Raw genomic sequence first — 18585 nt, 5'->3', positions numbered from 1 at the left:
GTTTGGCAACATGAAAAATTTCAGTATGAAACTTAAGTTTGGTGGTTGGAATTTTTCCACTGAATTTGCTTGAAAAATTACTTCATGTATTCATTATAAAATATGAAAACTATTTTGACCTTGAGAATGAAAAGAATGAGAGAGAAAGATAATGAAATATGCTGAGGATGACCTCAGCATGCTATTATGGTATTATGCTGAGATTCTGTTGTTTAAAGGTGAATAATATGATGCAAGGATTTTCAGGTAATACAGTGGGTCGAATAACTATACTTGGAAGATGAGAGGAAGGAAAAAATAAGTTCACACACACACACACACACACACACACACACACACACACACACACACACACACACACACACACACACACACACACACACACACACACACACACACACACACACACACACACACACACACACACACACACACACACACACACAGGGTGTTTCAAAAATAATGTCCCTGTTTGAAAATTGTATATCTCTGCAACCACGAACCACAAATGAATGTGACTTGTACCATGTGTCATATTATACCATATTTTATTATATAATAATAAAATATGTTATATTATAATATATTTTATTATATTATACCATATCATACCATATTATATCCAATTACCATTCATTCTTTTTGAAACACCCTCTCTATTTATTAAAATAATTAATGTTGGAACAGATTTAAGAAGTTGCTGCAGCAAAGGAAAGATAATAGCATAATTAGTAAAGTGTTATCATGCTTCCGAGGTTGACAATAGAAAGTCACGAAGAAAAGTAGAGATGAAGAATGATGAGAGGAGGAGGATAAAAGGTAGGCCGCAAAAAAGTGCCAAGTATGATAAAGAAAAAAAAAAAACTGAACATGAGAAGCGATTTGCCAGTCAGGAAAACTGAAGGAAATTCTTCCACTATGTAGCAAGTAAGAGAAAGATTATGGAATGATGATGCTGTTTGAAAGTGATTAAGTGACTACTGCAGTGAACTTAATGAATACTTTGTCAGTTTATGTTATACTAGGATGAAATCCATGCAGTAACAAAAGGGATAACTGCTACAGGGACTAAAAGTATGAGATAGCATGGATAAGGCCAGGGGTTGGACAACGTATCACTACATATTTTTAAGAGACTACATATTTTGTGCTACTTCATGAAAAAAATAACATGTTTCCAATTATAAACAACCAGACTGTATCTGCATTTGTGTTTAAAGTATCGGTGAGATTGGTAAGGAGTAGAATATAGAGTCCGGATTCTCTATTATACTCAGCATGCATTTGTAAAGTATGTCATCTTACTTTAGCAGTCTATGAAAAGGTGGTGTATTGGGGTGGGGGCAGACTTGCATGATGAAATGCTTAGATTTCACAGGTTTCAACATGGCAAGTTAGTATATAAGCTTGGGAAGATGGATAATAGATGGGTCCAATGGATAGATTAGTCATCAAGGGCTCTCAGGGCACCGCTGTGGTTCATCTGATTTGTTAAGTCCATAATGGTGAGAACTCACTGCAAAATACCCCAAGAACAATATATCATAATTTCTTAAGAATAACATTTACCAAAAATTTGTGGGAGACAACACTGTAGAATGATTTCAGCCAACTAGTTTTAGGTACTTTAAATCTATTCCTGGAGAGCCACAATTGGTAGTAGTTCTTTTGCCCATTACAATTTTAAATTATTTCTATAATTCTACTATTCATCATTAGAGCTTTCTTCTGTAACCAGTGTTTTTTCTGAGAATGCTAGTTTGACTTCAATCCATTAAAATCATAGCAACGGAATAAATCATATTTATGATCACTTATAGTGAAAGAGCATAAAAGGCTTCATTTTGGCATCACAAAAGGTCAATGAATGCAGCATTTTTGCATAGGAGTTTTCTTGGTTTTGCACTTTTTAAAAGATGAAATCTGTTCAGCTTTTAAAATGCTTTTCCACTGTGTATAAAAGCTTTTATACATAGTGGAATTGCCTGTTCATTTAATGTTTATAATTTATATAGTATGTAAAATTAAGTTTCATATAATTAATTTTGTGACTATGGAGAAAGTGGCTTTTACCTTAATGATATTTGTGAGTCTTTAACCAGAACCAGCAATCGAAGCCGGTGTCAGGCTAGTTTATGTATGAAGTAGTCTTGTTTGCTGATAATGCAATTTTGGGGTGAGTTATAATGAATGATGGTTGTAAAGTCTTCTCAGGAAGATGTTTAGCTTAGATGAATGAGTAGGATGGCCATTTTAATGTTAATAAGTGCATAATAATACACTCTGTGTACCTGTATTAGTGGAGCTGTACTCTAGGAGGTAGATGAAATCTTGGTGGTGAAGGTCCGAAGAAGCTTCAAGTTCAGAGGGCACACTCGGTGTGCCTTCTGAAGGGTGTGCACTATATTGCTGCTATAATACAGAGCATTGTGACAAGCAGAAATAAGGAAGTTGTACCACTCACTGTACAAGGCCTTGATCAGACTACACATTGACTATTATACAAATTATGCACTTATTTTCTGGTTTCCATTATTAATGGTTACATAGATGACTCACCAAGTTACGTTATAGGTTTGATACACATGGGATAATACTAGTGGAGGAGTGGAATGAGAGCCCATCTCTGGAAGTTGCCTAAGGTTGCAGTTGAAAGCGAACAACAATTTTTTTTTGCATGGAGAATGTTGTTGCATCTGTTTTTATCTTGATTGCATCATAAGAGGTTGGTTGGTCAACCAACCTATAGTATGTTAGTAACATGGATTTGCAACATCAATACCATGCATCAGTGGCTCACCTGGGGGGCCCCCAAAAAAAAGAAAAAGGAAACGAAACACTAGAAAATTTTCCAAAAATCTTTTCCTAATTAAATGAATTCTTTAATTTATGTTGTGTCGTGTCTTCTATTTCTATACTACTTATGAATTAGTCACATAAGTGGGAATACCCTGCATCTCTCGGGAATCATGGCCGCTGTAAACGCAAGGCGAAGGACGTAGTGCTCAAGCGGGCCGATTACTACTTCGTTTGCCTGAGTCAGGCCAGAGTTAACATGTTTCATGTATTGGCGATCACTGCAGATGCTCAGTCATAGGTCGTATGCAATGCATAGTGTCTATTCTCAAACCGTCTACTCAACTTGCTCTCTCCCCCCCTCCAAGATTAAATTCTGAGTGCACTATTGCCATGGATGGTGCATAAAATGCATTACAAGAGTTTGTTATGAGTGTGAAGTTTAAATTTCATTATGATAAGCATGTTTCTGGTTAAAGCAAAACCTTTTATGACTAGTGTTGTTATAATATGTTTTTTTAAAAAAATGGATGCCATAGCTTAGACTAAACATCCTAGCGTTAAGCATAATTGTTTGACCAGTATACAGTCACAGAAGGTGAGATAACTGATAATTCATAATCTGAAATATGTAGATGAATTACAAAAACTAAGGAAGTCCTAAAATGGGAACAAGCAGGAATTCAAACTTTATACTTTTGCTGACATATTATTATTATTATATGAGACTCATCGAGGTAGGGCACCTCGATGAGCCTCACATCGAGGTGCCCTACCTCGATTTTTGGTCTCTTCAGATCCAGACCAAATGGACATGAATGCAACAATCTTGGCTACTAAGGTTCCTTGATATGATGATAGAGGAAGACATTTAAAGTCAAAGAATGTCCCCAGCAACCTTGGTTGACTTATACGTGTTCGTAATGAACAATCGTGTTGTTTTTCAGCGAGGCAGTGAAAGAGGTTGTAGGTGTTGGTTCCCAACAATATCTAACAACTTCTTTCAAATTGTGCATGTGTGATTTAAATGCTGCATTCAAATTATTTTCAAGCCAAAAGGCTGTTTATCTTGGAGAAGTGGAAAAGTTGCTGACCATTCAATCACTTATACTAACAGAAAGAGGTTCTTCTGGTCATCGCAGGGCATATAGAAAACGATCAGAAAATAATGGCAGCTAGGTGTTTGATGAAACCAAAGAACGACTTACGAGGTGACCGATCGAAATTTTTCAAAACGATTTGCAGCTGCCGATTCGATGTGCATGGAAACGAGAACATGTTTTGAATGAATATGAAATTTGTTGAATGTTCTTGCAAAAACAGCATTAAATGTCTCAAAAATTTACTTTGTATGTTTCATGATATTTTGTAGCATATATAATTTTAATTAAGTGTCTATAATACGCTACACAGAAGTTTGAAAAGATTTGTGACGTATAGTTAGAAACATATGCATTGTACACACTAGATTTTTTTTTCAATTTAGTTGCAAGACTACTTTTGTAACAAAATGTCAATCGGATTTCCTTTGACTAAGAACAAAACAGCGCACAAAGCTATAAGAAATATGCATGTTACTCAATGTCAATTCAAGTTCGTAGCTTATCGCAGTTTTGTACGTAATTAATGTACAAAAATAGAAGAAAATAATGAGAAACAAAAGAAATAATATAACGTTGTATCCCTACAGTTCCTTTTTATTCTTATTTCTTCGGAATAATATCTAAAGTTACTAATCGACTTGCATGATTTTGATAAATTCATGGAGAACTGTAGGGATACAACGTTATATTATTTATTTTGTTTCTCATTATTTTCTTCTGTTTTTGTACATTAATTACCTAACATTAGTGATTAGTTTTACAGTATTATATTTGATTCGCAACATTTGTATTCTACATAAAAGAGTGGAACGTAATGATTTTGAGTTAGTAAATGTTTGAGTCAGTAACAGTTAATAACATTTCATGGATGTGTGTTAGGTATTAAAGAACACAAATGTTCATATTATTTGGTATATCTGACTACACTCTACTCCAAAGCTGATTTCCATTCAGTAAAATCACACCTGGCATCTGATTATCATATTTATGTTTCAGGGTGTCTTAACCAAATATTGCAGTCTTTGCTATCACAACGACTAGTCATCAGTAATATACACCTGCATCAACCTTGAGTTTCATCACTCACACTCTCTTCGTCTCTTATAGTATACAATTACATCAACCTTGAGGTCCATCACCCCAACTTCACCTATTATAAAATCAATCGAGACTCTCTTGGCAATGTGTCCCTGTCTGGCATTAAGGACCTAAAGGCGTTCAGTCCTTAATTGCCCATGGTACATGAACTTAAAGTCATTCAGTTCATGCAATTACCACAGTATGACTAATATCCATAGTTTCCATTATTATTAAATCTACAGACCTATATTATTCTTGTTATTCTTGCTGTCGCTAATGTCAGCACAAGCGACGACCTGGAGAATTCTCCCCATCTCTGAATTTCATTCTTCTTTTCTCTTATTTATTGATCAAGCACATGACTTCTTAGTTCACATCTTACCCACTAACTTACTGACTAACTTAAACTAACTCACAACTAAAAACTAAATTCCGCCTACTCCTATCAGTGAACTTCAAAACCACCTAATTCAATTTTCTTCAGTATTATAATCAATCCAATTATCGCATATGATTCTACATCCAATACAGAGTACTTCATTATTAGACATGTCGACTTATTTAGTTCCACAATACAATGAGAAACCCAATGCCACTGAGGTTGGGATTTAGATACTGGTTCCCTACGTTATATGCTCATAGGGGAGCAGCGAGAGTCTTTAGAGCACTCTCATCTCTTCCCAACTCAAGACACTGGTAGTCAGATAGCCGAATTCCATAGGAAAAAGCTCTTGTGCGTAGGTGCACGGGTGGGATAGTCATTCCCCACGTTAAAAATAGCATGACGGCCCTATCTACTCGGATCTGCAGCCAGGCATATTTCTACGGGATCCACGGAGGTCACTCGGACCTAGGAGAAGAACAGTGAACTTACAAGGCACGATAATTATCAAACAATATGTGATAGAGTGCACTTAAAGTTGTAGTGTTGATCTGTACTTCGTGCAATTCCTATCACACTAAGCTCTAAACTCGTTCACTGAACACGCACACTGATTACAGACTCTGGCAACCCATTCCACTCATTCACTACTCTTCAATCCTGTGGATCGGCATCTCCATCTCCACCATCTCCATCCATATCTGCAGAAGGTCTATCTCCTGCATATATGGATGAAGATGGTAGACTAATAGAGCCATCTTTCAACAACCACAGTCTAATCTTTCAACAGGAAACGCACTTTATCATCGGGTCCGTACAGTTATTGAGTGGCTGAAGGAACAAGAGCCAGTACGAATTAGTTATTGCCTTCCTCCTCCATGGAAACAGCATGAAACGACGGAGTTAATGCAGCGAACATAGGTCGAGGTACGCATGGAGGATGTTCAACACCTTGTGGAAACTGTTCCTAGACGTCTGCGAGCCATGGTTGCACAAAGAACAACGCATCATTTGGTGAATACTACTAATTCAAAGATAACTCACTGCAAAGAGAAATGATGACCTCCTTATCTCCGTTTGTTGGTGTTTGTCGAAAATGAGGAAATAATGGGTAAGTTCTTTTAGCCACTATTGTATGACTCATGAGGACAAGCACCACCCAAATACCTATGCTCACTGATTTCTTGTAGTATCAATAATTACCTATTAGAAAAAAAAAATAGGCAGGTTTACATGAAGAAACAATTTTGATTGCAATGCTATTTAACATTTCCTTAAATGGTATATATATTCTGTCTAAACGTTGCTACCTACGTCAGTGTACATTTCACACAGAATTGAAATTACTCTGCACAAGCCTTTATGGTGAAAGGAATTGTTGACATCTGTCGAGTAATTACTAAAATATCTTCAAACAATTTACCGAAGAAGCCTCTAGTTGAAATGGAATTATTTTGATATTCCATTTCAACTTATGAATCTAACGCGTTTCAATTATTATTTATTATTATTATTATTATTATTATTATTATTATTATTATTATTATTATTTTGAGTCGGAATATTGACAACTCGTAAAGAAGGACCAGCACCTCAACCAACATGAATGCACACAATCAAGCAGACGTAATCACCACGGAACATGATAATTGCCACATTCTGAAATCAATATCAGAATGGAAACAACTGACAATCCCCAAAAAAGGACTATCTATTTTCCACATCAACATCAGAAGCATTCAAAAATACTGGCTGACCCTGCAAGCTTATCTGAAGGAAGATATAGACGAAATAGACATTTTAATACTGACTGAAGTATCTACGACAAACGAAGAGGCATCCTACTACCAAATGCCACACTTCCAACAACACAAACACTGCAGACAAACAAAACGAGGCGGTGGCATAATAATATTTACCAAACATAAACTAGAAGTAACAGAAATAAACTATAAATTAGAATACGCAGAAAACATATGCATCGAAATTGAAAACATCAAACAAGAAAACTCCCTGATATTAAACGCAATATACAGACCATCCAACTTAAGCACCACAAAATTCCTAGAAGAACTAAACAGATGGCTTTCAGCCACGAAAGTAGGCACCTCAAAATACTTGATAATAATAGGAGACATTAATATAAACATTAGGAACATAAATAACAACACAGAACAATACCTAGACCTGTTATCGGCATATAACATAACCCCATCCATACAGTCGTATACACGAGAAGAGATAGTCGGAAACACAACCTCAACCTGCATTGATCATATAAATAAAAGGGCCCCTCCAAACAGCCACACAGCAGCCGTCATAACATGCAAACTAGCAGACCATTATTTCACAGCATTGCAGTTACACACTGAACCAGAACCCATAAAAATCACTGAGACTACACAACAGTATCATAGCATTGTAAACGAAGCAATAGTGAACGATGAAATCAGAAAAACAGACTGGATGCAGATAGCATCTTTAGACTCTGCTGAAGCTGTATATAATAATCTTAAACTTGCATTTAACAAAATATATAACAAAGCATTAACAAAAATAAAAATACGCCCCCAAACGAAACAAAATCCATGGATAACAGACAACATACTAACAGACATACAAAGAAAAGATGCCCTATGGAAACAACTTAAGAAGTCGCCGAACAATATCGCTTTAAAAGCTGAATACAAAAGAAAACGGAATCTCCTAACACACAGATTCGAACGACAAAAAGAAACTATTACAGCAACAAATTAACAACAGCACAGAATGACATAAAGGAAACCTGGAACCTGATTAATGAAATGCTGGACAATATACACAGAACAACTGCCACAGAAACAATAAAACACAGCTTTGCCTGCGACCCCAAATCCCTCAAACAGTTGGCAAACAACTTTAATCAGCACATCGTGAACTCTGTCCAAAAGCTAGAAGAAACAACCTTTTCTCACACAAACGAACATTCTCCACTAGGTCCACGAGCAACCCAGTCGATGTGGTTCCCCACAGTAACAAAAGAAGAACTACGACTGGCAATTCAACAAATTAATCCTAACAAAGGACCGGGGATAGACGGAATCAGACCAAAAGACATCAAAAAACACTCAACCGACCTACTTCCAGTTATACAAAAACTGTTAAACAAAATCTTCGAAACGGGACACATACCTGAAACACTGAAGACTGCATTAATCACACCCATACACAAACAGGGAAAAAGAAACATAATAAGTAATTACAGACCTATCGCCACGCTGCCTGTAATCAACCAAATCATGGAGCGCATTGTACATCAGAAACTCTCCACATACGTTGAAAAATTTCAAATCATACCCAAAACACAATATGGCTTTCAAAAAAATAAAGGGACATCAACACTCCTGGAAGATTTCACAGATCTAATAAACGCTGCATTGGATAAAAACAGAATAACATTAGTGGTATTCATTGACCTAACAAAAGCATTTGACATACTAACACATAAAAACTTGTTAACGAAACTTACCCATATCGGAATTGGAGGTCGTCTACTCCAGTGGTTTAAAGCATACACGAAAAACAGAAAGCACATCACACGTATAGGATCAGCACACAGCAAAGAGGTACATGTAACCTATGGAGTACCGCAAGGAGCTTTCCTATCTCCCATTCTATTTAACATATACACACACGACATAAGCCAACACCCCCTAAAAAGTAAAATCTTCCGGTATGCAGACGACACTGCCATAGTATCCATTCACAACAATGCAAATATCGCTTACAAAAATATGCAACACGACATCAATCAAATCACAAACTGGTTAACCGAAAACGGCATATATATAAACCCTGGAAAAACAAAGCAAATGATATTCAAAAACCCCCAAACCCTACCCATAGAAACTAAATATCTCACTATCAAACATTCATCCTCCTATACACAAAGTGCAGAACCTAAAATCACAACCATCACACAGGTGAAAACAACACGCTACCTTGGACTTCACTTCGATGCTGATCGAAGTTGGAATAGCCATACAAACTACCTACATACGAAGCTTAGGATAATAGCAAGCAAACTATACAGATTAAAAGACATTGCCCCAACCCACATAAAAATACTAATCTATAAAGCATTATGTGAAAACATTTTAAGATATGCAATCACATCATACGCATTCTGCGCAGACTACAGACTTAACAGGCTACAATGATTGCAAGATAAAATGATAAAACTGATATTCTGGGAACAACCCACTCTTATGCAGGAAGCAGGGACAAAACACAAAATATTTAAGGTGAAACACTACGCCAGTACACAGTCATGTTAAAACACTACTAGAGCCCAACTTATAGAGTAACCAGAACATCACATTAAATAACAAGACCACAGTCAACAAACTACATAACATATAAGTACAATAATCAATACGGCAAAGCCACCCGAAACTTCTATGTACCTGACATGATAAACAAACTGCCGTTCGACAACAGAAACCTAGGAACATACAGGAGCTGAAACAGGCACTATATAAATATTATAGCGAGAATGAAAATTAGAGCAATTCCTGTTTCTCTCTCCCCCACCACACATACATACACACACAAACCTATGACAAGCCCCCCCCTCTCAAAAACTATCACTACAAGAACACAAAGAAACAAACACACCATGTCTAAATCCAACGCTTTTTGCACAAACAAACAAAAAAAAAGGTAAACTGTAATAGCAGTCGAAGTCTTTCAAGCACGTACCAACAAACAGTAAAATCAACACCTGGCTTGTGACCAGTATAGGAACACAACCATGAAACCACCACCCTCTGTCATGTATTATCTTCCTCAGATAAGCTCTGCTAAGCTTCGAGGAAGAAAATTACTAATTTGCAAGTATCTGTTATACACACTTGTAATGTGTTATAAATATTATATATATATATATTTACTACAGCAACTATGTATGCAATTCATCTGAGATATAAAAAAAAAATTCTGTATAATCCTTATTGTAAATACTGTAAATATTATTATTGTATGTAACTTATACTGAGACATAATAAAATGTTTAAAAAAAAATTTAAATAGCACTAATGTTAAAAAGGAAATGAATCCATCCGGCAATCCCTACTAATAACAGAAAAGAAACTTTAAATATAATTTTTGAATTAAAACGACCTGTAGATTGAAATATAAATATAAAAAATGCAGAAAAAATTGTCTATATGTATATAAAATTATTTCACAACCAATATCATAAATAAGAAAATTCTCTCTCTCTCTCTCTCTCTCTCTCTCTTAACACCCTTCCTACCGGCTGAGGTGGAAGAAACATCCAGACCACCATTTTGCATTTTGCACGGATCAGAACTTCATCGGCATTCTACCTTTTTTTCATGCCATTGCCTCCCACCACCTTTAAATAAGTAATTGTAAATATGTAAGTGAAAAAATTGTAAAATGCATTGTCAGTATTATTATTTATGTATTTAAATAACATATTTAGTGAAAAGAATTTTAATTGTTGAATATTTGTACTGACCTTGTAGTGAACAAAAATGTGATAGTAATACTTCAATTATACGTTTGCAAATGTTCTGTATATGTGAAGAGGATAATAAACTTGTCAAAATTATTATTATTATTATTATTATTATTATTATTATTATTATTATTATTATTAATAATAATAATAACATAATGCAACTGATCGGTAGCAAAATTGGAATTCAAATCGCAACCACAGATATCACCTATATCGACCGAGGCCCAAAAAAAAATAAAGAGAGACCTCCACCAATCATCGCTCGTTTTACCAACAGAAATCTGAGAGACTCCATTCTTACAGCGAGCAAGAAAACAAGGCCGACAACAACGATCCTACCTGATAAGAAACTCCCAACACCAATATATATAACGGAACACTGGACTCCATACTTCAAAAATCTTCTATACCAAGCAAGGAAGACAAAAACAGAGAAAAACTACAAGTTTCTGGGGACAAAGAATTCCCAGATATTTTTGAGAAAGAATGAAAACACTCGAGTATACATAATTACAAGTGAATCCGACTTACACAGCCTACCAATATAAAAACTAACTCTTTACATCCTAAGAATAAGATTAGAACTCATTTAAAAACTATATAATGGAGATCTCAAACATAGGCGAACATATCCAGTCAGACAACATAAGCTTCAAGGTCTTTGACTCTTTGAAGAAATGGTCAGACAACATTTCCACCAACACCAACTTCACTATCATACACACAAACATAAGAAGTATAAAAAAACACTGGCTTACATTGATAACACAGCTCAATCATACCATGATAAACATAGATGCGCTAATACTGACCGAAGTTGCGATAAACGACACAGAACGTTACGCATACAACATAAATAATTACCAAACCTATGTATCGAACTTATGTAGATCAAACAAAAGAAGAGGTGGCAGTGTAGCATTTATCAAAGAAAAATACAATGTGACAGAAAAACAAACTCACTTCGAACATGCGGAAACACTAATTTTGGAACTCACAAATAGCCACAACAGTATCAAATATACAATAAACACAATATACAGACCCCCAGATAATAATCCACTCAGTTTTCTTCACGAGTTAGAAACATGGCTAAGCGGCATCGAACCGCGTACAACACACAGGCTCATCCTAATAGGAGACATTAACATAAATACTCTTGACCACGCTTCTTCAACCACTAACACATATCTTGATACTAAGTCAGTACAACATAAACCCTACCATTAACTCCTCAACAAGAGGAGAAATACTCAATAACTCACTAACACAATCATGCATTGATCATATCAACCTACGGGCTCCCATCCATACATATACATCATCAGTAATTAACGCCAAAATTGCCGCTCACTATTTTGTCTCAACTTCGTTTTATTACGTTTCCTACCCCCCCCCCCCTCCCACCACCACAAAAGTCGAAAAAACTCGATCATACTAAAGAGCATTGTCGATAACCAAGTAAAAAATACAGACTGGAATTACCTACTTAAAATAAATGATGCTGTAACATTATACGAGAATTTTCAACTAAAGTTCACAGAAATATACAAAAAAGCAACAAAGCCTACACAAACGAGGCCACAAACAGACAACAATACATGCTATTGTTGTCTGTTTGTGGAACAAACTTTGGAAAAATTTCTATGGAAAAAAGTTCTATGGAAAAAACTTAAAAATCACCCAATAACACACATTTACAAGCCTTATACAAAAACACAAGAAATCAACTAACAAAAATTCGTAGGGCAAAAAGACGATACTGCTTCAAAAAATTCATGGAATATAACAACAACATTAAGCAAACATGGGCTACACTCAACGAATTAGTAACCCGAAAAAAGAAAACTTCAGCACAAGATTTTATTGCAAAAAGCTTCGGTCAGGACACAAACCAAGAGGAACTAGCAGACTCATTCAACCATGCTTTCACAAACAACATCACACAACTCAAAAAAGACAAACTACCAATGATCAACAAAAAACTACCCACACAAAGTCAACAGCAAACGATGTATTTGCCACCCATAACAAAACAGGAACTAAAAGAAGCAATCCTACATCTAAAACCAAAGACTACTCCAGTAATAGACAAAATAAGACTCACAGACCTTATAACATAGTTTCAAATAAATCCAATACTTTTGAAACTCGTGACCATAATATTCGACACAGGCATTATTCCACAACAACTAAAAACTGCAGTAATTACGCCAATATACAAACACTGCAAAATGTACGATACTCAGAACTACAGACCAATAGCTACACTATCAGTCATCTCAAAAATTCTAGAAAAAATAACACACACACAAGACTACAGAACCATTTACAGAAGTACAATATCATATCACAAAACCAATACGGTTTTCAGAAAATAAAAAGCACCATTACTTTATTAGAAGAAATCGCCGACACAATAAACAAAGCTGTCGACAAAAACAAGTACGACGCCCTTATACTGCTGGACCAAACCAAAGCATTTGACACACTTGAACATGACATACTACTCACCAAACTATGTTCAATAGGTATAAGAGGAGCACTGCATACATGGTTCAAGAACTACCTCTCAAACAGAACAAAAGCAACAAAAATAGGTACATGTCACAGTCGGAGTATACAATTAAAACACGGTGTACCTCAAGGTGCCATATTATCACCCATTCTATTCAACACATACATTAACGATGTTCATAACATATCAATAAGAAGTCAAATATTTCAATACGCAGATGACACTGCACTACTAGCAATCCACACAGCCATTAACACAGCTCTCTGCAAAGCACAACAAGACCTAAACGAAATCACAACATACTTCCACCAAAACGCAATTCTAATCAACGGCACCAAAACACAGATGTTGATAATACACAATCCAAGAATCATACGCCCCGCATCACTATCGATACATTGTCACACATACCGCTGCATTAACAGCAAAAATACCTGCCAATGTTCCGAAATCAAACCTGTACCACATGCCAAACACCTCGGTCTCTATATGGATTTCCACCTTAAATGCACAAAATATATAGAATACCTACACACCAAACTCCGGATCATCGCAGCAAAACTCTTCCAAGTTAAAGACATTATTTCATCCAACATAAAAAAACTCCTATATCACGGTATCTGCGAATCCCTACTCAGATACGGAATAACAGTCTATACAAATACATCAAACAACCACCTAACAAAATTAGAAACACTACACAGGAAAATCGTGTCAACATTGATCTGGATATTTTACACGCAACAACCAATATCCGAGAAGCACATGGCGATACACAGAATTCTGATCATTAAAGACCTGAAACACTACATGACATTAATAAGGAATTATTTCAACATCACCTATCGAAATAACAGAGACACACATCGTATAACACGACCTAAGACAACTCTCTACATCCCCACACCCTTCAACAAGTCATACGGTTCCTTTGTGAGATCACATCAGATACCCACGCAACTCAACAACCTACCAAGAAAGTTAAAACACGTAGATAACTACAGAAATTAAAAAACGAACTCTGGAAAATATACCAACAAAGTTAAGAAACTATTAACACTAATATACACATCACAAATCACCAGCATCCAATGCCTACATCCCGTACATAAACAGTAGCAACAACAGCACAAATAGTGAAGGCTAAATCCCACTCTCTTCAGAAAAGCTAACCGAAGCTTCGAAGTAGGTGGGATTAACTTGTCTCACTCATCTACAAGTATAGTTCACCCACACCGTTTGTCGGTTCCTGCTTCGCGTCTTTCCAAGAATAGTCGATTGATGCTGAAGGGGAGAAAGAAATGAAGGGCGTCCGAATTGGTCGCCAACACGCGAAATCACGTGTTTTATAGGTAAAATTTTCCAACTGTTATACAAGCAATATAGTTAACTATAATAATCATAAAAGAGAAGTTAATTTTCCGACCGGTAATAATAAACAACTCATCCCACTATACGGACTGATTACCCTATTATCGGAATGGATTCTTATTTTTCTGATATGCGCAGAAGTGTCGAAGGATCTCTAATCGGTGGGCGAACTATAATCCTTATAAGCAAATGCAGAAATTTGTATGAATAATCACTCTTTCTCAAACTTTAAAAAAATAATAAATAAAAAATAATAAAAAATTATACAAAAAATTTTGTATAATCTTCATCGTTAATATTAGAAGAACATGTGTTGTAAATACATAATATAAAGGCAAAAAAGTATTACTAAAATTTTTTTAATTGAAATTCAATGTAGGAATTGCACTTAGTGCTGAACTCTGTAAAATCACAAGGTGCAATGTCACACAAGATGTTGATTGTATGTACAAATATTTTAGCAATCAATAAATATATTATTATTATTATTATTATTATTATTATTATTATTATTAAAAAAATTATTAAAGAAACTCTAAAGATCACCGAGACAGCGAAGGTCAAGTGCAACGAGCTGTAACAAGTGCAATAAGCCACTAAGCGATGAAGAGAACAGGCCGCATTGTTCTGGATGTGGAAAAAGACAACACTACCAATGTTCTGGGATCTCAGAAAGCAAAAGGCTTTTATAGTCTCTGGACCGTTTTCTCTTAGTATATTTAAAGAGTTGAAATTATGGGACTCACCTGTATTCTTTTGTCTGTTCAGTTCGTCGTCTGATTTTCCCACCGGTGTAATCCGCTGCGTCGTAGGTGGCAGCCTTAGGTGAGTTTCTTTGTCCTGCAGAGTAGGCACTTCCATTCATCGCGTGTTGCACGTTGGATTTACGTTACCATGTTGTTTCTGAAAAGCCGGCACAATTATATTGAAAAATCCTACTGCATTTCTTACAGGTTATATGATTTCGTTGAACAATATTTCCTCCAGGCATTTGACGCACTTCATGACTCACCTTTCTTCCCTTGAGTAACTGTACTGTGATTGTAAAGTTGGCGACGTCCTTTGTTCTTCGCTCGTTGTTGATGACCGGGTCCTCTCTGTTCACTTTTCAGCACTTCAAACTTTGGTTTCTTCTTAGCTGATTTAGGAGAATTTTATATCACTGTCTTCGGCGTGTGACAAGTAGAGTTACTTGTCACGCCGATTATAATAATAATAATAATAATAATAATAATATATATATATATATATATATATATATATATATATATATTGCATATTATATATTATATATTTTATATTATATATATATATTTTTTTTTTTGATAATACTAATTTATTTTATATTTATTTATTTTTTATTTTTTTAATAATAATGATAATTTATTGATTGCTAAAATATTTATACATACAATAAACATCTTGTGTGACATTGCACCTTATAATTTTACAGAGTTCAGCACTAAGTGCTGCAATTTCTACATTGGATTTCAATTAAAAATTTTAATAATACTTCTTAGCCTTTATATTATGTATTTACAACATATTCTTCTAATATTAACAATGAAGATTATACAGGATTTTTTATTTACTTTTTTTTTTTTTTCAAAGTTTGAGAAAGAGTGATTATGCAAACAAATTTCTGCATTTGTTTATAAGGATTACTTGTAGATGAGTGAAGCAAGTTAATCCTACCTACGAAGCTTGGGTTAGCTTTTAAGAGACTGGGATTTAGCCTTCACTATTTATGTTGTGGTTACCGTTTATGAATGGGATGTAGGCATTGGAAGCTAGTGATTTATGATGTGTATATTAGTGTTAATGGTTTCTTAACTTTGTTAGTATATTTTCCAGAGTTCGTTTTTTAGTTCTGTATAGTTATCTACGTGTTTTAACTTTCTTGGTAGGTTGTTGAGTTGCGTGGGTATCTGATGTGATCTCACAAAAGAACCGTATGAGTTGTTGAAGGTTGTGGGCATGTAGAGAGTTGTTGTAGGTCGTGTTATACGATATGTGTCTCTGTTGTTCGATAGGTGATGTTGAAGTAATTCCTTGTTAACGTCGAGGGTAAAAGTAGTATCTGAATTGATACTACTTTTGCCCTCGACAGCCATCTGGTTTGAGCAAGTTTGGGAAATTTATGTGTAGCTATATCAGCAGCTTCTTGAATGAGTACAAAACCTCCTTGCGACTTAGCACTGCGGGAGAAGTAGGAGGTTAAATCCTTTAGAGAAGCTTCTAAGTATGAGATTCAAACACTGATTGCATGATTAGCGCATAGAGCAAATGAATGACAAATGCAACCCATTCCAAAAACAGATGGGACGTCATCTTTCAACAGTTTCTGAAATCCACTCTTAACGCCCATCATGGAGGAAGAGTTATCACTACCAAACCCAATGATGTTGCTAAGGGGAATTCCATGATCCAGCAGAAGAGTTTTGACAGCACTGTAAAGACTTTTAGCACTTCCATTCTCTACACATACTATGTCTAGTAATGCATCTGCTACAGCTACATTTTTTTTATCTGTATCAAAATATCGTACAACAGCAGCCAAGATTTGAGTGACGGAGATATCTATACTCTCATCTATTCTAATTGAAAATATTTGATTCTTGCATATTTCGGTAAGTTGAGACTTTTCATGGAATGATATTCCATCCGGCATAACATAAGAAAGTTTAGTTTTCTTCATTGCCAACTTTCCAGCAATTTGGCTATCCGGAAATGTGCGTTTACACATCGTTACAAAATGATCAACATGAGAAAATGGGATGTTATGCTCAGAAAAGAAGCTAGCAATTATTAACTCACTCCTAGCTAATTGTTTATCCTATGTTGACGCTTTCTTATTAAGACATTGAGTAATAACAGCTGTCGACTTAGCAGACTGATAATTACTTTTATGTTTGGCTGAATCTTTATGCTTTATTAGCGCAGATTTCTTTGCGTTTTTAAATGTAATATTACAACATTTACAGTAACTGGTATCTTTGCTGTTCACGTCTTGCTGCAGCCAATCTTTTAATTCAGGATATTTTAACCAATCTTCTTTAAATGCTTGAGAATACCACTTCTGTTTTTTTAGCCATAAATATGAAAATAAGTAAAAATATTGATAATTTAAACAATTTGTCAAACAGTTACAAGCACAAGGATCTCTACAATAAAACTGCAAGAGGTTGCGATATATGTATGTAACGAGGTAAAACTTGTGTGATAAGAAAGGGAAAACGAAACCAGAACAGAGCAAAAACGGTTTATTTATCAGATTTATCAAAAACAATATTCGTGAATATAATAGTAAAATATGACAAAAATATTAAAATTCAAACTTTTGTTCAAATATCCCAAGATTTTGGGAGTTTTGTATTAAAACATTTTATTAGATCCCTAGGTAGTGGCTAAATTCCCTAGATCTTGGGAAAAATCCCAAGGAGTGGCAGCCCTGGTCTGAGGTCTTGTTATATGATTTGTATTTCTGACTGTCCTGTAGTTGGCATCGAAATAATGTTTTAGCAAAGCTGCATAGTGACATAAGTGTTTCGCTATTAGCATTTTGTGTTCTGACATTGCAGTGTATGCAAAGTCGGTAATGTCTCTTTGTTCCCAAAAGATCACTTTTAGCATTTTGCACTGTAACGACATCAATCTCTTTACTTTGTAATGGGCACAGAAAGCATACGTTGTTATAGATATCTTAGTATATTTTGGCGTAATGTTTTGTATATTAGTGTTTATAGGCGTGTGGGAATTATATCTTTTATCCTGTAGAGTTTGCCACTTATTGTTCGGAGTTTGTTAT

Source organism: Typopeltis vanoorti, chromosome 7 (genome assembly GCF_054136105.1).
Source record: "Typopeltis vanoorti isolate ZY-2024b chromosome 7, IOZ_Tvanoo_1.0, whole genome shotgun sequence".
NCBI lineage: Eukaryota > Metazoa > Arthropoda > Arachnida > Uropygi > Thelyphonidae > Typopeltis > Typopeltis vanoorti.
Note: the sequence above shows the minus strand (reverse complement) of the source record.